The sequence below is a fragment of the Carcharodon carcharias genome, chromosome 1, assembly GCF_017639515.1.
Source record: "Carcharodon carcharias isolate sCarCar2 chromosome 1, sCarCar2.pri, whole genome shotgun sequence".
Taxonomy (NCBI): Eukaryota; Metazoa; Chordata; class Chondrichthyes; order Lamniformes; family Lamnidae; genus Carcharodon; species Carcharodon carcharias.
In genome coordinates, this window is record NC_054467.1 from 22,181,633 (window position 1) to 22,201,381 (window position 19,749).

General features: G+C 42.7%; 1 protein-coding gene across 5 annotated transcripts in view; it reads right to left on the reverse strand.

Moving 5' to 3' along the window:
* The window catches only part of LOC121285316 (janus kinase and microtubule-interacting protein 1-like), a 377,146-nt gene that overhangs the window by 295,317 nt on the left and 62,080 nt on the right, over positions 1–19,749 (reverse strand). The window contains exon 2 of one of the 5 annotated variants that reach the window (XM_041201796.1): positions 18,693–18,780. The exons of the other annotated variants lie outside the window; for them this stretch is intronic. The gene's annotated coding sequence lies outside the window, so the exon portion shown is untranslated. The remainder of the gene's footprint in view (positions 1–18,692; positions 18,781–19,749) is intronic. 5 annotated transcript variants of the gene reach the window in all.

Sequence of the window (19,749 nt, forward strand, 5' to 3'; positions counted from 1 at the left end):
GTGCTTCAGTAACTTCCATCTCAGATTCTTTACTTCCAAGAATGACTTAAATAATTTCCTCATCTGACTTATTCTGCTATCAAACCTTCAACTCACAAAGTAATCTCAAGCTTCTGTCCTTCATCTTTGCATTTTAAAACATGCTCGTTTCAGTATTTCCTTATAATTATTCCAGTGTGCCACCCCTGGACCAGAGAAACACTGAGATTCAGAAGGTTTGAGTTGAGATATATGAACCTCAAACATGGTCCCCCAAGGAGTTGTCTCATTCCAGCATTATTACTCTCTCAATGATAGAGCCTCATCCCTGGAACCATTCTAGCAAATTTCTTCTGCACCCTCAAAGTCGTCAAGTCCTTCCTCAAGTGCAGTACATGGAATGGGAACTAGGGCTGAATGGATGTTTGATATAGGTTTAGCAATATCTTCCTTTTGTATTTTATGCCTCTGTTTATAAAGTCTAGGATCCTGTATGTCTTATTAACCCGTCCTGCTACCTACCAAAATTTGTGCACAAGCATCCCCAGGTCCCTCATGATTGATACATCATGACCTCCCTGTTTCCCCCTCATAGCTAGATTTGGCCACAACACTGCAGGCAGCTAGATCTGGGCGGGAACGGAGTGGTTCAGCTCCAGATTATCTGCCTCCTGCCTGGTTCCTGCTGACATACTGAATAAGATAAAAGTAATGCTGCTACTGTAAAGGCTATAATTCGCGACTCTGAAAAATTAGTCGTGGAGAGCTGAACTTGCTGTAAGAAATTTATTCATGTAGCACCGCTGCAGATGTACCTCAATTCCTGCACTTAAAGCGGTGAAGAATGCCGTGTGGGCTGGACAAGTATACGCCCTCAGCTCTGACTGCCTACCCACAGGGAGTTAAATCGGCTTAGCACTGTTAGAAGTGGCGCTACGCAAATGAATTTCTCCTCTTTACCGTTCTTATTTGATTTTCACATTATCTCAGAGCTAAAAAGAACAGTATCTGGACAATTTTAACCAAAGCTCATGCTGTTTGAGAAATAGTCGATCGCAGCAACATTTTGTGGTTTGTGGCTGAGGTAATATCTTCTAAGGTTCTCTAGTGGCTTATTTGGCTAATGGGTGACTTGCTTTTTGCGACTGCCAGACATTGATTTCGCAAGTTAGAAATACAGATGGTTTATATATCCTGAATGAATGCAGAATTACTGGAGAAGTTGATGGCACCTTCCCTCCTATAGACAATTTTTAACAAGATCCACTAGTATCTCACCAGAGATCTATTACTAAGAGGAAGTATCGACAATGCAACAAGCAATGTGTTGGACTTCTGTGTTCAAAGTGCAGAACTATATGGTGCCAAATCTCAAGTGACTTGCAACGATATGTACCGGCAGGATTGCCGATGAAGAAAATTATTTTGGAAACAAACTGGCTGCTTTCCACCATGATGATGCTGTTCCGCTTGATGAACGGCCAGCTGCTTAAGACCAGCATCAGGATGAGCTGATGCCACTAAAGTACTCAAGTGGACCAGATCGGTTTAATGGGCCAAGTAGTCTTTTCCCGTTCTTCACTTCGTATGGTCCTAAAAAATGCCTTGCAGCTGAAGCAAATCCAGGAGGCTGTGTATGGACCAGCATTCCTCATATCATGTTCCAGTTAGTAATACAGTGCCCTGGTCAGCTATTGTTCATGGAAGGGTAAAACCACAATGTATCTTCATTCATCCTAGTTACCGATGTTCAGGGACAAATCAAGACTTTAAGAGTCTGATTTGTTTTTGTGAATATCACACTGGCAATCGGGCACTGAGGTGCATTTCATGGCAGCATTTTTCTAGTACTAAAGGGAAATATATTCTTTCACTAATTCAAATGACTCTTGACAGAATGTTGAAAATTGCAGCTAACTAAGCTCTGAAGAAAGACAAAAACTGAATACTGAGGTACCTCGACATTTATTAAAGCCTTGACGCAAATCAAATTAAAACACTAAAGCAAGTCAATTTATTTTAATTATTAAAACCATATTTGGGTATGAACATTAAATATGACAATGAATCAGTGAACGTAGACCAAATCAGACTCAAGGCTTGCTGTTATGCTCTTTACAATTAAATTATACCGACTTATCAGTGAAGGCAAAACAGACACTCTCCCTTCCATTCATATCTACCTAGATCCTCCTTGACTAGGTTCTCCCCCGGATCCCACGACGCTACTTGATCAGGTGATTTGAAAGAAATAGGGCGGGGTTTTGGTTCAGCGGGCGCGCGCGATCAGCAGGCCCGGGAGTGGCCACTGAACAAACCGTCAACCGCGATCGGCCCACAAACATTTAATGGCCAACCAGCATGAAACGTGCACTGAAAGGCTCAGCACTGCTGGGATGGGCGGCGGGAAGAGAGCGAGCGCTGAAGGCAGAGAGCAGGTCTTCAACTCCCTGAAGCAGAACATCTAAGACAAATCTCACAGAAACTAGAAAAAAGGGTCCAGACTCCATAATCAGTCACCTGAAAATGTAGGCATGAAAATGCTGTCCACAGGAAATTATTTTATTTTAATTTATCACAGAAACCTCATCCTGTCCATGGATGAGGTTTCCTGAAAAATGCAAAGGACACATGGCTGATTCGCCCGCCCGTCAATTGTAACGTTGGGCAGGCAACGAAGAATCTCCGTTAATTGCCCTCTTAATTGTCAGTGGGCACACTTCCAAGTTTAGTGCGCGCCCGCCGACCGAAATATTGCGTAAATGCGCGACGACATCGGGAAGCTCGCCCAATGTCATCACGCGCTATTTTGCACTCAGTGAAAAATTCTGTCCCTAGTCTATTTGCCTCAGGTTGATCAGTGAAGTTTGAAACAGATCAATAAACTTTGGCCTTACTCAGAGACTAAAATCTACGGTAACCAAAAGTCTTCCAACCAATTAAGTGAAAAAAATCACAGGCCTGAATTGTGCAGTTGTTACCACTGTACCTAACAGTTTACACAAACATTGAATATGGCCACTGAAAACAGACTAAAAGGACACACTGGTGCTGGTAAAGGAAAAACGATCATTTTAAACCAACAGCAGCAACAATAGTTTCAATGCTGATTTTTAAAAGGTAACAGGCAAATAATCTCTATTATTTCATAATTATTTCAGAATTATTTTCCTTGCCTATAGAATTTCTGAGCAATGGATAATTAAAAACATTATAATTTGCCACAACAAATAAAATGGTGGTGATGGTGGCATCAGATAGCAGCTAAAGTTTGTTGAATAGAATTTAAAGGAGGCTTTTGGAAAGCTAAGAATGATAAAAAAATATATATAATAAGGAGTACTGTAAGCAGTCCTGGGACAAGCATGACTGTTCCTCCATCACACAAAACATATCAGTCCCCACATGTTGTAGGGGAAAGGAAATAGTGATAGAGGATTCGTTAGTTAGGGGAACAGCGACTGTAGACGTGACTCCAGGATGGTGTGTTGCCTCCCCGGTGCCAGGGTCAAGGATGTCACAGAGCTGCTGCAGGACATTCTTCTGGTGGAGGGTGAACAGCCAGAGGTCAAGGTCCACATTGATACCAACGACATAGGTAGGAAGAGGAATGAGGTCCTGAAAGCTGATTTTAGGGAGTTAGGAAGGAAATTAAAAAGCAGGACCTCAAAAGCAGTAATCTCAGGATTACTCCCAGTGTCACATGCAGGTGAGCAGAGGAATAGGAGGATTGAGTGACTGAACACGTGGCTGTAGAATTAGTGTGGGAGGGAGAGCATCAGATTTCTGAGGCACTGGGACAGTTCTGGGGCAGGTGGGACTTGTACAAGATGGACCTTAGCAGGACTGGGACTAACATCCTCACAGGGAGATTTGCTACTATGATCGGGGAGGGTTTAAACTAGATTGGTAGGGGTGGGAACCTGAGAGGGAGCTCAGATTAGAGGGTAGCAAAACTGGTAATAGGAAGTAGAGAAATAGTAAATGAAATTAGAAAACAGACGAAACAAGGCAAGCCCTCAAATAGGATCAGAATGCGGAATAATGTTAAAAAACAAAGTTAAGGGCATTCTATCTGAATGCATGCAGCATTCACAACAAGGTAGATGATTTGAAGGTGCACATGGAGGTGAATGGGTATGATTTAATTGCCATTGGAAAGATGTGGTTACAGGGCGACCAGGACTGGGAACTGAATATTCAGTGGTACTCGTCATTTAGGAAGGATAGGCAGAGGGAAAAAGGAGATGGGATAACACTGTTAATAAGTGACAAGATCAGTGCATTAGTGAGAGACGATCATAGATTGAAAGATCAAGATGTAGAATCAATTTGGATAGAGCTAAGAAACAGCAAGGGGCAGCAAACATTGGTGGGAGTATTTTACAGGTCACCAAACTGTAGCGGTAATGTTGGGCATGGTTTAAATCAGGAAATTAGAGCTGCGTAGAACATGGATAATACAGTAATAATGGGCAACTTCAAATTACGTATAGACATAATTAGCACTAATGCTCTGGAGAATGACTTCCTGGAGTATGTATGATGGAAATAGGTGGGAAAAGAAAAATCTATATAAACTGGCAAACTGGAGGAACAACACCTCATCTTCTGACTAGGCACTTTACAGTCTTCCGGACTGAATATTGAGTTCAACAATTTTAGATCATGAACTCTCTCCTCCATCCCCACCCCCTTCCCAATCCCCCTTTTTTCAATAATTTATATAGATTTTTCTTTTCCCACCTATTTCCATTATTTTCAAATGTATTTCTATCCATTGTTTTATCTCTACCTTTTAGCCTATTTCAATCCTTTCCCCCCACTCCACCCCCACTAGGGCTATCTGTACCTTGCTCGTCCTGCTTTCTACCCTTAATGTCACCATTAGCACATCTCTTAGTTAATATCACCACCGTGAACACCTCTTTATCCTTTAGTCTATGATATATTTTGGCTATCTCCACCTATCACTGGCCCCTATCCAGCTCTACCTGTCCCACCCCCCACCCCCTTAAACCAGCTTATATTTCACCTCTTTTCTATTTTTCCTTAGTTCTGATGAAGAGTCATATGGACCCGAAACATTAACTGTGTTCCTCTCCGCAGATGCTGTCAGACCTGCTGCGTTTTTCAAGGTATTTTTATTTTTGTTTTACATTAATTATTTTCCTTTCTTTTCATCTATAGGCTCCTAAAACTCTCCAGTTCTGATTTGCTGTTGTCACTGTGACTTACTTCAGAAAAATGACAACAGGACATATGAAACAGCAAGATGCACCAGATAAAAGACTTAACTACAGAAGACATATCTAGATCATGAATGCAGCGAAAATTATTTTTTGCAGTGTGTTTAGACTATTGAGCAATAATCAAAGCTGAGGTGACAAAGCACAAACATACAGCTAAGGAATATGAACACTGTAAACAACACCTTATGTTTATATAGCACCTTTAATACAATGAAACATTCCAAGGCACTTCCCAGAGGCATTGTATAACATAATGTAACAGCGAGCCACATAAAGAGATATTGGGTCAGATGACCTTGATCAAAGAGGCTAGTTTTAAAGAGTGTCTGAAAGGACAAAAGCAAGATAGAGAGGCAGAGAGGTGTAGGGAGGCCATTCTAGAGCTTGGAATTGTGGAGTGATTAAAATTGGGGATGCTCAAGAGGCAGGATTAGAGGAGCACAGATATCTCAAGAAGATGTGGGACTAAAGAAGATCACAGAGATAGGGGGAAGACTTGCCCCAGATTTGCACTAAGCACGGTGGCGGTCGAGAGACAGAATGTTTTACCTGCCGGCTGCAGAGGTGGCTTTTCACGCTGTATCGTCCCGATCCCTCCTCATTAATCATGTATTCCGGAAAACACGCCTCCGATTCGCCCGCCATGCCGTCACCTCACCACTTCCTCACGCCAGGCGCCATATTTAAAGCACCTCTCAGTGCTTCCATCCCAGGATTGCTGCACAGAAGACATGGCCCCAAGAGCAAGAGGACTGCAGCCCCCGATTCAGTGACGCATCTCTGGGACGCCTTCTCGACACTGCTGAAGCTCGCTGCTATGTCCTCTACCCTCGCTCTGATTACAGAAGGTCCATCGTGTCACCACTCCAGCTTGGTAGGCGATGGCAGTGGTGGTCAGTGCCAATGCTGCACTGAAGACATTGGTCATCCAGTGCAGAAAGAGGATGAATGATCCACATCCGTGCCGCCAGGGTAAGGCAACCATCTCATCACTCTGACCTCACACACTCACAAGGCCATCACACATTCACTGGCATCTTGCTCACTGCCAGCTCACCACACACTCTCTCTCACACCCCCTCACAACTCCATCTGGCCTCATCTCCTCTGGAGGCTGCCCCTTCAGCCTTCACCCTCTTGAGGACACTTGCACAGATCAATATGTGTTCCCACGCACCCTGAGATACCCCCCCCTTCCCCAGTACAGCCCTCACCCTGCTGCCTCTTCCCTTGCCTGAGGCCACTTATCCCCTTTCCCCCGTATAGCCCTCGCCCTGCAGTCATTGAAGAGTCACCCCGCCTTACATTTGATCTCGTAAGAAGAGACCTGCCCATGAGCCCCACAAAAGTGATGTGGTGCTGTCTGCGAAGCCTGGCGCTGATGACCACGAGTGCTGCCTGAAGCAAGGTAGACAAACAAGCCTCAAAGTCCCCAGTGAAGCGCAGCTTGTTAGGTGCATGTTGCTTAAGTTCAGTCGTGAAACATATTGGCGAGGCCGGATGATCCAGCATGGGGGGGATGATTCCGTTAAGCAGGGCTTATAATGATATGCAGATGTGTTAAAATGAAGTTCCTGATGTGAAGAGGCGGGAAACGTGGCCCATCATTGGCGGGCGCAGCGGACAATTGCAAACTGGTTTCATGGCGTCGTGAAGCCGATTTTCGGCCTTCCCGTCATATTGTCCGCTCATACCTGACATGGTTCCCAACGCCAGTAGCCAAGGTAAATTCTGCTCAGGGAGGGATGAGGGCATGGAAGGATTTGAAGTCATGGATGTGAATTTTAAAAGCAAGTTGTTGTTTGAGCTGCTTTCAAAGGACGCATGTCCCAAATCCTTTATTTGCTACAATTTTAACTTTGACACATTGCTAAATTCAGCCACAAAGTCAGTTGCAATGATGCCAGGGACTCATTCTTACTGCACTGTAGTGTTGCTTTTGTGACTCCTCAAAGGAAGAGCCATTTACCTTGGAGAATGTTCCCTGTCTGGCCATCTACTGTACTTCAGCATTGAGCACATCATGGGTGATCAAGCTATAGATAAAGAAAATAACGCAGAGCAGCAAAAGCCACACTGACATCTCAATTCAGATGCAGCTTTCAGGCCTTGCCCTGTGCCCTGACTGTAGGGATTTATTAAGTCAATGAGTCCCTGTCTAAATTGGGGCATTTAGTCCTGAACAAGCAAGATTGTTCATCTTGTCACGAGCAAAGGATAATGTGTTGCAGCATGAAATGTGAACATAATACAATGAGTGTGTCAACATTTCTATCAAAATTATAAGGAAGGCTTTGGGGGTTATTTTGGGTTAGAAGGGAAGTTAAAACAAAAGGAACCCAAGCACAACCCGCTTGGAACCCGCCACTTCCTGTTTTAACAGAGGCAGCATGGCGTGCAAGCCGCCAACACACATATTTAAATATTTTAATATGTCTAGGAATGTTTTTTTCCCCTTCCAGCTTTTACATTGGTTGGACTGGTTTCTCAAGCTTTGGAAAACTAGGCAGGTGAAATGGAGGCTAGGATTACTGAATGGCGCAGCGACCCCAATCCTCCAAGCTTCTTGGTTAACACTGTCACTGACCAAACACACCCCCAATCCCCTATCCCACTACCACCTGCTGCCCACCCGATCTCTTCTACAGCTCTCTCTGCAATTGCCTCCTCACCCCAACAGTGATCCCCACCCAAGTACCCTGCCCCTCCATGTGATCTCCACCTTGTCCCCCGCCCATCGATATCTGCTCCTGCCCACTTTCTCCGTCACCCCCTCTTCCTTCCCAATCTCTCCATATCCCTCCTCCCAATTCTCCACTTGCCCACATTCCACCCCCACCTCCAAAAATCAATGTTCCCTCTGCTCCCAATCTCTCCAGGTCTCACACCGACGTTCTCAAACATCCCAAATTCTCTGCCCCCACCCTGGCCCCCAGTCAATGTTACCAACCCTGATCTCCCCCTCATGCTCCACACTGACTACCTGCCCCACAATCTTCCAATCTGACTGGTGGTGCTCAGGAAACTGAGACAAAAAATGATAATCAGGTGCTGTTCTGCTGTTAAGTGCAGAAGGACCGAAGGGAAACCAGTTCTTCCGGGTGCCCCAACCACTAAACTGCCCCCGACTCCATTATGGCATGAAATAAATATCAGGCCCTTTATTTAACAGCTGTCAAGTGGTTGGAGGGGAGTTGTAACTGAAGACAAATATCAAATTGGATTTTACAACCATTGAGTATGAATGAGTAGAATTCTTGCCACGCTTCCAAGTCTCATTTGATCCTGCTTTGTTCGTTGACCTGTTAAACAACTACTGATTTGGAAAATAATACTTGGGACTCAACAGAAATCACATTACAACCACAAAAGCCTTCTTTCTCATAGCTTAGGCTGCATTAGCTTATTGAGATACAATATGATAGAACATGCATGAATCTTTACATATGTCACATGCGTATTGATACATGGTGGACCCAGGAAAGCAGGAGCTCCACACGATGCACCCAACAGCTATGGGGGCCCAAGCTTAACGTCATAAGCAGAGTTCTCACTATTGTCCAGACTGAGCAGCCAGAGCTTCAGACCAGGAAGATCGCTTTCAAAAAAAATGTTGAGCTCTCAGGATTTATTTTAAAGCCAGTCTTTCAGGTCGCTGCTGTACCGCTGCTTTCAGCCTTCAGGCAGCTTCATGGTTCTGATTTATTTGAAAAGCCCGCCAGAAAAACCACAAAGCTCTCCGAATGCTGGAAGCAGCAGCAGTTCCTATTCGCAGCAACTGTCACGAGAATGCTCATGGTTGAAAATCTGGTCGAAAATAGTGAGTGAGATCCCTGGGATCATTTTAGAGCCAATTGAATGCTGTGAGAGAGTGGGGCCTTTCTGAAGGTCATTCTGGATGGATGAGATCAGCTGGACTAGATAGACTTTGTCATCCATAAATATTTTGCAAACAGAGGGTGGAATCACAGTTGGAGATCTGTTTATTTTGTCACTAATGGAAGTTTACTATGAACAGGCTTTGCGGTTGTAATTGCCAGGAGTGCGTAAAGGGTCCACAATAACTTAATAACTTGTTTTACACTGCACATGATTCTCAAGAGTTTTTTTTCCATTGACCTCAACCTTATTCTATTTATCTACTCCCCCATTATTCCACACTACCTTGGTGGTTTTGAGTTTTTTGAGGTATTGAAATATCATGATAAAGTTGTGTTGCAGAGTTAATGTTGAAAATATACTGTAGTGAGAAGATGCGATCAGCAGATTCTTCAGCCTTGCTGATCAAGAAAACACAAACACAATTGTGAATCATTCAGTCTTTGTCTTCTGGCCACTTAAAAGTTGTATTGCACAGGGGTACCTGAGGGCTCCAATGCTTCTCACTGACAGTGAAGACCTATGTTGTTCAATCATTCCACTTTGTTGCTCAGGAGTCATATGATCTTTCTACCCTGTGAGATCGTCAATAAAATAGAATCCAATTACACATCTTGTGTGACGTAATTATATTAAATAATATTATGCACCCAGGCAGGAGAAAGTCATCTACTTCTTCTACATAACAGAAAAGATCTTGTGCAGTTTAAGTAGCCTTCATGACCGCAGGACATCCCAAAGCACTTTGCAGCCAATTACCTACCCTTGAAGAATAGTGAAACTGGGAGTTCTGATTTCTTTTTAAAGGCAGTCAACCATGAAGTTGCTCAAAGGTCTTTCCCACTCTCAGAACTGTAAGGATTTTGAAAAAACCATTGACTGTCAGTTCAACTGTTAATTGCTGAGAGTAGGAACTGACAGCAAAGCAATGACTGAAGCAGCAGCAGGCACAGGAAAGGCAGAGCACCAATCACAGATTCTGTCTCTCTTACACTGGATATATCCAAATGCTTCCTTTCATTCATTGATTTCTGGTGGTTTTCTTGCCAAACTGGTTTTCCGGTGGCCCTGCATCGTGCTGTCTGTTCTTCTCCCCCATGCTAATTGGTCTGTAAAGATCATCTAGCAATGCACTTCATTTTATACATGAAAAAGAAATGAACAAGTTATAATGTATGGACAGATCTGTAGGCGCGACTGTACTGCTGATAGCTTTCTTTTGAAGCTCCCATGTTATCTTCCCTTGAAGTTGCTAAGACTTGTTGAATGTAATCTATTGAATAAACCAATGAGAGAAAACAAGGCTGTTTATTCAGTGCTCAAGTTAGTCATTGCTCCAGCTCCTCCAGTCACAGGTTCCCTCGCCCCTGCTCTTGCCGCTCCTCCACAGACAGGATCTACAATTGGAAGAGCAGTGAGGGTATGAGAGAGGGAAGCTGTGACTGAAGGAGCTGGAATACTTATTCTGGTCATTCCTACATACCACCATGTAGGAGTTTCTCAGCTGCACTGAACAATTTGCGATAACATCATCTGGGAGGCCAAGGAGAAGAAAGAAAATGAAACAACAGGAGGGAGTCTCTGCCGGTAATGAGGCCAGAGCAGCTCCATTCAGCATTGCTCCAAGCCAGGCACGGCTGTTGCCTGCATCCTCAACATGAGCTACTCCCAGAGGACTGGAACTTTGCTTCTAGAGTTAACTTGAGTGAAGTGAGTGGGTGCTGTGTCAGTGTATCTGGAGGGAGGGGGTAGCAACAAGTGAATGAGACCATCCCCTCCCTTCCTCACTGCCCTCCCTCCCGCTTTCTCTTCTACAACTCTCCAACAATGAAACAAGGTGAACTGCAGCAATGAGGCAGTCTTTCTTTCCTATACAGAACAAATAGGCAATGTATATAAAACGAAACCTGAAAGGTTTTCTTGCAATTGGATTTGCAAGTATTTAAACTTTCCCCCAAACATGAATTTGCTGTCATATGTGTACATATGGTGCAACATGCAAAACGTGTTAATGAGGGCTAAGGCACTCATCAAAATCAGTGTTATCATCTGCACAGTGTTATAAATAATATTAGGATATTTTCCTGCCAAATAATGAATATTGCACAATCCTGTTAAAATATAATTTGTACTCTTTCGTTTGTTTAATAGTCACAGTGGATCACCTATAGGGTGCATACAAACAACCACTGCATTATATTGTTGCTGCTCTTAATATTAATCATCTGTGATGCATATATATTGGACATTTGTTTCCAAATGGTAACAATGGATGTTATGATTTTACAAAGACCTTTATGTGATTGTTTGGCGAATTGGTGAATTTTGTGAAATGATTGAGGAGGTGTGTCAAAGTGGGATGGGGCGGTAGGGAGGTTGGTGTGGGGGTGGGTGGGGGGGGGGGGGGGGGTCCACGTAATAAGGGGCCCAGAAACAAAAGAGGCACCAGGGCCCATGATTTCTCTCCCTGGCCCTGGGTGGACCGCACACCAGTGAGGGAAAGGGTTACTTTGGCCAGTCACATACAAAAGATTTAGTTTGTTGGCAGCGCAAATCGCTCCCTCAGCTGACTGCCTTTGTCAATATGCTCCAGGCAGGGCTGCTCTTTCAAACCATCAATAAAACCCAAGAGGGTTTCAGAACAGTGAGTTGGCAAATCTTTATATCATCTTTGCAGAGCTTGCAATATACTTTGTTCCTTTCAAGGAATGCAAGCGTGTCTTAAATAAAGAAGGACCTTTACCAGAAGATCATGAAACCAGAAGGATGAGAAATCCCATTTACTGTGAAATCCTTGTTTCTATGACTCTAGGTTATGACCAAAAGTAAAGCCAGCTGGCTTCCAAAAAATATCTGTTACTCTAATTGCAAATAGACTATACTGTGAACACATGGGAAACAATTAGCTTATTAGATAATGTGTTCCAAGGCATCTCGAATAATTACCTCAATACAAGCTATAGATCAATACAGTGAAGGATCCTTCAGTTTTCATACGCTTTTTCCTATCTGGGATCTACTACAGTATTTTTGTTCCTGGGGCAACAACATTTGCATTTATATAGCAGCTATGTCCCAGGGTGCTTTGCAGGAATATTATCAGCAAAATTTGACACCGTAAGAGATATTAGGACAGATGACCAAAAAACTTGGCCAAAGTCGTAGGTTTTAAGGAATCTCTTGAAGGAGGAAAGCTAGAGAGGTGAAGAGGCTCCAGAGCTTACAGACCAGACAGCTGAAGAAATGGCAACCAGTACCCTTCTCAGGATACTTATTTTCCCACCTTTCATTCCGTCTCTTTATTTAACTTCCTGTGCATGAGTTAAATTTAATTTATACTCCCTCATTTCCACTCGGTGTGACTCTGTGAGGCTTCTTCAATCAGGTTGATTGCTTGCTTGACCTGCTCACACAGATCCCCTGTAGAGGGTACCATGCAGGAGCAGATGCCAAACTCGCCACTTAAAAGCCTGTGAAAACTCTGCGGGTAGCTGCCAGCATTGTGAACAGTGGACACCATGGGCAGGATTTTACTTTCGTCAAGCAGGCACGCGCCCAACCCAAAATCACGCACGATGATGTCGGGTGAGCGTCCCAAAGTCATAGCACACTCTCACGATCTTTCATTCGGCAGGCACACGCAAGAGTCAGCAGTGCGTCTGGCAACAATTGAGGCCTATTAAGGCCCTTAAGCAAGTAATTAATTGGTCATTTTTGCTGCCCATTCAACTGTTCGGTTGGTGGGCAGGAGAAAAGGCCAGGCGGCCTTTGCATTTTTTTGCAAAGCCTCATCCATGGGCAGGATGAGGTTTCCAACGGCAAATAAAAAAAGCAGAAAAAATTTTTCAACTTCATTTCAAACATGTCTCTCTTCATGTGACTGAGCCACATGTGGGGACATGTTTATATCTTTTATGCTTTGGGTGAATAAGTTCGTTGGTCAACTGAACTTTAACTGCATGCCTTCCTATGTTCTCCTTAATTTGCTGCTTGCAATCAATAATGGGGAGAGACTAATGTAAGAATAAACAGTGATGGTTTAATGAGACATAGGGCAGATCATACATGCTCACTCAGAAACCTCCAGAACTAGACTTACAGTTCTTAGTTGCCCACACTGTACAGTGATTCGTTAGTGCTGTCACATGAGCAGTACACTTGCATTCTCTTAAAGGGACAGGATACCTCACTTTACCAGTATATCATCTTTCAAATCTTTATTTTTGTTTCTCCAATTCTTCAGCTCCCTGAGGCAGTTCTGTGCCCTTAGGGAGCTTTCAGCGCGCGCACCCTCCTCCTGCCCCACCCCAGCAGCACTGAGCTTTGCAGCGCACGCTTCAAGCTGGCTGACCCTTAATTGGCCAACCAGTGTGAATTTGCGGTCAGGGGCCGATCATGGGCGGCGGACCTTTTCCCAGCCCCTCTCGGGCCCGCATGCCGCACCCACCCAACAAATGGAAAATGGCCCGGGTCTTTGATATAGGCCGCAAAATCCAGGCCATTGCCTGCTCACTGTCACATTACTGTTTCTGGGAGCTAGCTTTGTGCAGATTGGGTGCCACATTTCCTACATTACAATTGTGATTCCACTTCAAAAAGTACTTCATTGACTGTAAAGCCCTTTGGGACCTCCTTAGGTCGTGTATTGTACTAAATAAATGTAAGTCCTTCTTTCTCCTCATTAGACCATTTGTGGCAGAGCAAGCTGTCAAATATACATTAATGTCAAAATCCATCAACTGATCGTTTGGGCAGAGAGAGAGAGAGAGAGAGCCAGCAGACAAATTCAGAAGCATTTAGAATAAGTTGGAAGACAACACCATCCACAAGACAGAATAAAAATCATTATTCCAAAAAACACCAAATTTTTTGTGTAACTTTATCACTTACAACCAAGCATAATTATAAACCATGTATGCTTTCACATTTTCCTAAGCTGTAACATTTCATAAAGGAGATCCCAACATCCCTTATTGCATTATTACATTGAAAAAAAATACCCTTGTAAAATGCGTTTGTGGAAATTTGAGGTTAACAAACAAATAATTGATTTTTTGTTTTTGCAAAATCGTTCAATCAAAACCACAAGCTGGGCTAATATGAACATAAAGGCAAGTCCAAATCATGAAAGAGTTGCACAATTAGAGAAGCACCTTGGGATGTACCATAGATTGAGGCTCAGCTACAAGCTTTAATTGTCTCAGCTAAGCAGGGGAAGCAGTGGGCAGAGAAGGGATCAATAAAGCCTTTACTCAAAGTACAAAAAATTCTCATGGTCTCTAAAATATTTCTTGACCGTTTAAATGTTGGCCACATCAGTTCTAACCTTAACCAAAAGAGTATCGAGGCACAACATGAAACTGAAAGAGTGTGAACATCCTAAAATATAAATCAGTGAAAATGCACCTCCTAATGACTCAAAGCTTATTCAGTGAGCAGCTGAGCTATGCAGACCGGGAAGGTCTGAGGTTTGGTCCTCAGACTATATTTAAGTTGGCTGATCTCAGCCAGTGCTATAAGTAGTTTCAATGACCCTGGGTTAAAAGGGTTCCCACCCATGCAGAGGCAAGAGTTTAACTTTATCATTAATGTTAATTTCATTAATATCAGGCCCCAGGTTATTGTCCAGTGATCTCTGCTGGAAGTGTCACAGAATCTTAACAATTTTTTATGTCTGCACCAGCTCTCCAAATGAGCATTAGGACCTAGTACCCTGCCTTCTCCCCATACCCCTGCACATTGTTTCTATTCAAATAATCAAATAATGCCCTCTTGAATGCCTCAGTTGAACCATCACACTTCCAGGCAGCAAATTCCAAGAAGTAGATTTACACTGAGCTTTTTTTTTTTTACATTCATTCATGGGCTGTGGGCATCACTGGCTAGACCAGCATGTATTGCCCATCCCTAATTGCCCTTGCTAAGAGGGCATTTAAGAGTCAACCACATTGCTGCAGGTCTGGAGTCACATGTAAGCCAGACCAGGTAAGAATGGCAGATTTCCTTCCCTAAAGGGCATTAGTGAACCCGATGGGTTTTTTATGACAATGGTCATCATCAGACTTTGAATCCCATCTGTCATGGTGGGATTTGAACCCCCACCCCCAGAGTATTACTTTGGATCTCCGGAACACTCATCCAGTGATAATACCACTATGCCACCACCTCCCCAATGAGCTGAGCTTCCTCATTTGAAAAACCTGCCAATGAAAAAAAAAATGACCACTTGGTTGAGTTATCAGAAAGTAGCCATTCATTTTGAACCAGGTCCCATCATGGAATAAAAACAGAAAATGCTGAAAATACTCAGTGGTTTTGGCAGCATCTGTGGAGGGAGAAACATTTCAGATTAATAATCTTTCACCAGAACTGATGAGAGGCACAATGAGCATTATGGATGCAAGCTAATTTTCTAGCTTGTATTTTTAAACCCCGGATAATTCATCTTTCTTTTTTGCATTGACCTACGAGAATATCACTGTTATCAAGGTGAGTTCTAGAATATGGTTTCCAAATGGTCTTGGTCGCAACCTTGATGCCTTTCTCAGGTTGTGTTCAGCAGACACCATCCTTTCTTGTGAGGTCATAATGATTGGCTGCTGTTTTGCCCCAAGGTCATCAAATATGGAAGAATCATCCTTTGGGACCAAGAACAAGAATTCTCCTTACCTGACACTGGGTACAATGAACATCTAAGCCACAGCAAAAGTCTGTAGGAATTTTGAATGGTAAAAAGCTGACTGCTTTGAATTTATGCAGAAGCTATGGGTTGTGGCTTAGGGCCATTTGCGCATGATTCAAAGGACGATTATGATGGTTCATATGATGTAGAAATATGATACAAAGCTCTGAAGCAACTGAGCATAGGTTAATAAAGCACTGCAGCACTCACCAGAAGAACTATAGTCAGAGGATGGCACCAGTCTTTTTGCTGCAAAATGGAAGATTGCAGCCATTTTTTGTTGTACTAATGTGAGAACTGCTTTTACTTTGATTTGCTGGCATGTCAGATTGTAGCTATTTGAATATGTACTAAGTTATAGAGTCATAGAATCTACAATACAGAATAAGGCTCTTCGGCCCATCGAGTCTGCGCCGGTCAAACAAGTACCTAACTATTTTAATCCCATTTTCCAGCACTAGGCCCTTAGCCTTGTATGCTATGGATCGCAAGTGCACATCCAAATACTTCATAAATGTTATGTTAAGTTGTTACTAATGCACTTCTGAAAGTCCGTAGGTGTATTAACAACTGTGAACATATTTTTTGATTTCTGAAATAATAGCCCAGATCTTGTGTGCCTTTACTTGACTTGTTTGTGCATATTTAGGTTTCTAAAATTTTTTACCCACAGAATTGCTGGAATTGTGAACTGATAACAACATGGTGAAAGCAAACAGGGCACCTGGAATCTTGATGAACAACAGGGCAAACAATGGTGTACCACTGAGATTAAAGGACTCAGAATTAAACAGGAAAGAGTGAGAAGAAGGGTGAATTAGAGCATGAGAATTCAATGTCAAATCATGCACAGAAAGAGAAAAGAGAGAGGGAAAGAAAGATTGGATTGCAGGAGAAAAAAGAAACAAAAGCACGTTTTTTTTCATTTAAAATTTAACATTTTTGAAATCGCCAACAATTCACAACCTGATTGAATGAGACTCCAAACTTTAGTTGCTCACTTTCCGCAAAAGAGGAGTTGATTGGCAGTTAACATTTACCATGTTGATAAAAGGGTTGTTAAGCTGATAATTACTAGACTTAACTTTCTGTGGTGCGCTTAGTGGGCAATTACTGTGAAAGTTCACAGGGACGTTAATGGTGAGATGCATTTATTGTTAAGCTAACATGCTGAGACGTGCAAATTGTCCAGTAGCTTGCAGCAATTCTCAACCCATAGGGTGGCTCTTCCTCACTGCAAGTTGTGAACCAACTTGCACATTAATAACAGCATGCATTGTTCACATGCTGTTACATTTTCTAGCAAAACCTGGACTGTGTATATTCCAACTACACAATCATGATTCAATAGTAACAGTGTCATTGTAATTGTGTGAACCGTTTTACAAATACACTTGAACTCAGTGTGTCTGATTTTGGATTGCTCCACACAACTGGCATGGGTACCATTCAAAACAAAAACAAAATTACCTGGAAAAACTCAGCAGGTCTGGCAGCATCAGCGGAGAAGAAAAGAGTTGACGTTTCGAGTCCTCATGACCCTTCAACAGAAGTGACTGAATATTAGGAAAGGGGTGAAATATAAGCTGGTTTAAGGTTGGGGGGGGGGGGGGGGGGGGTGGGCAGTGGGGGGAGAGAAGTGGGAGGGTGGTGGTTGTACACCCCCCCCCCCACACTTCTCTCCCCCCCACCGCCACACCCCCACCTTAAACCAGCTTATATTTCACCCCTTTCCTAATATCCAATCAGTTCTGTTGAAGTGTCATGAGGACTCGAAACGTCAACTCTTTTCTTCTCCGCCGATGCTGCCAGACCTGCTGAGTTTTTCCAGGTAATTCTGTTTTTGTTTTGGATTTCCAGCATCCGCAGATTTTTGTTTTTATCTATGGGTTCCATTCAACTGCTTCGGAAAAATGAGTGGATAAAAAGAAATTTGCACTCAACAAATTAAATTGTAATTTGGTGCCTTGTTTCCCCACCATGAAAAAAAATCCACACACACAAACATTTGCGGTATTTTGCTGGAAGGTTTAACAAAGGGTGCTAATGAGTTTCTTCTCAATGCTGGTTGAAAATCTATTGTAATTGTCTCGTCCAAACCAAGAAACCCCCTCTCTGCCAAACAAAAGTTTACTTTACTTCCTTTCCTTAGAGTATTTACTTTAGTAAAGTTATAACTTCAAATCTCAAAGGATCTTTGTACAATAATGGTTAAGTCATTTGCACTAAATGACAGCCCAATGGAAGCAGCCAGAAACAAATGCAATCCATACAAAGCTTCACCACTCTTCAATACAAGTGGGTACAATTACTGTTCTTTTTTCAACGCAGTTGGTACTTTTACTGTCCAATGACATACACAGAAGAGGACCTGCAAGATGAATGAAGCTCCTTTGTGACATAAAATGCTGTTCAAACGGTATTCTGCAAGGAAACCATTACTTATATCACAGAGGGAAGTGTTACTAACAGCGCATTTAATTAATAGCACGCCTTCTAAAATACACACTGCCCTATTTAAATACTCATACACATATGCCAAAGAGCTAATAACATGCAATAAAAATGCATTTGAATACTGCAGCTGGCTGACTGGTGGTTCTGTTGAAGTCAATGCTCTCCAAAGAGAATAGAGAACCCATTAAACATTTTGATCAATCCTTGTGTCAGCTCTGGAAAAACATAGCAACCAAGATTAGGGGAGGAAAGGGAAACATATGGAGCAAATAAACCCCACCTGTGATTTATTTCCACATGGTGAGATCTCTTTAATATTACATTAAGATAGCATTAGTATTTATACAGAGTAAGATCTTTCCAACATTACAAGTCAGCATTAATATCTGAAACTTATATTACTCCTTATACAAAAAACACCAAATCAAATGGATCTTTCCAACCTTCTATTGGGATATGGAGTATCGTAGTTTCATGGATATCTGCAGTCCTCCATTACCTCATACATCTTGCCTTTTTCCAAGTGTAGGTCTAGACAGTGAGGGGTGGCAGAATGATTGACCATGAAGAACTCAGAATGACATCTAATCCTGATTCCATACACACACACTTTCTGCAGAGTTATCTCATTTTCCAAGACAATTGGTCCAGTTGAAGAAGTTTTCCTTCTCCAAACCTATCTCATTGTGGTCAGTCAACTAAGCACAGCATATGAATCCAACTGGCAAGCTTCCTAGTCTTTATGGGTCAATTCCAGTACAAGCTGCACACATGTCCACGGAACCAGGTGACTTAATTATTTTCCAACATCAATGCTTAATGTATCTTGGCCATTTAAAGAAAAAATCAGGAAAACGTAAAAAACATACTGAGAAAGATGAAAAATAATTTATCAATGCACATTATTTTTATCATTTAAAAGGACTAGGTTGTCCACCCACTGACTAAAAATGACTGGAAATGCTGGGGTTTGGTAAGCAAACTGTGGCAATTTTAAAATTTGAAGTAAACAACAGGTAGGAAAATTTCTGGAGAGATCTTCTGTAGCTTAGGTGGATGACTGATGCAAGGCCAGGAGAAATGGTGTTTTACTCACTCCTTCAGGTGTTTCTGCATTGCAGTGGGAGGTTAAAGGAATGTCTATGGGAATTCCTGGTGCAGATGCTTACTGAGAGTAGGAATTAAAACATGGAATAAGGGAGGTGCAATTGGAATAAAGTCAGCGTGAACTGAGTGTGCAGATGGGTGGGCCCCAAGGCAGAATAGGTCTGGGGACTCATTTAAGTTAGTCTGGGGAACTGCAAAAACCTGCTGCGCATCGCCAAGCAGCTCAGTAGTGAACCGGATTTAAATTTTGGGCCTGTTGAAGGGTCATTTGGACTCGAGACATTAACTGTGCTCCTCTCCGCAGATGCTGCAAGACCTGCTGAGTTTTTCCAGGTATTTTTGTTTTTGTTTTAAAGTTTGGGCCATTGTGGTACTCGGGTAGATTCTGGGAAG